Raw genomic sequence first — 563 nt, forward strand, 5'->3', positions numbered from 1 at the left:
CTGCCACAACCTCTCCAGCGCTCAGCTCAGCCGAGAAGCGGAAGGAAATCTTTTATTTCCTTTGCAATAAACAGCACCAACCCTCCGAGCTGCCACCAGGTCCCCGAGCCCAAGGTGAAGCGAAGCCTCGGGGGCCGGCATGCATCCTGCACCGCCCGCACCACAGCACCCAGCCGGGCTCCGGCTGCTCTTCAGCCTTGGGCTCTGCCACATCCCGGCGTGTCTGCGGATGCACAAATGCCTGTAAGAAACCTGCTGCTCCCTGACCGGGGTGGGCAGGGGCACGGGGGGCTCTCGGGGCGCAGAGCCCTGCTACCGGAGGGGACGAGCTGCCCTAATTAGCTTTGCCATCGTTAACCCTGCCTTCCCTGTGACGAGCCCTGCATGCAAACAGCGCGGCCAGCAGCGATGGGCATCCCAGCTCCTATTCGAGCGGTGGCTCTTGCAGCACGGGCACCTCGGTGCAGGGGTCCTGGGCAGAGCCCCCGAGCCCTCCTGTGCCACCCTCGCCAGGGTGAGAGGGGCCGGGGTGCAGGCAGCTGCCCGCGATCTTGCTCTGATCG

Source organism: Aptenodytes forsteri, unplaced genomic scaffold (genome assembly GCF_000699145.1).
Source record: "Aptenodytes forsteri isolate BGI_AS27 unplaced genomic scaffold, ASM69914v1 Scaffold321, whole genome shotgun sequence".
Taxonomy (NCBI): Eukaryota; Metazoa; Chordata; class Aves; order Sphenisciformes; family Spheniscidae; genus Aptenodytes; species Aptenodytes forsteri.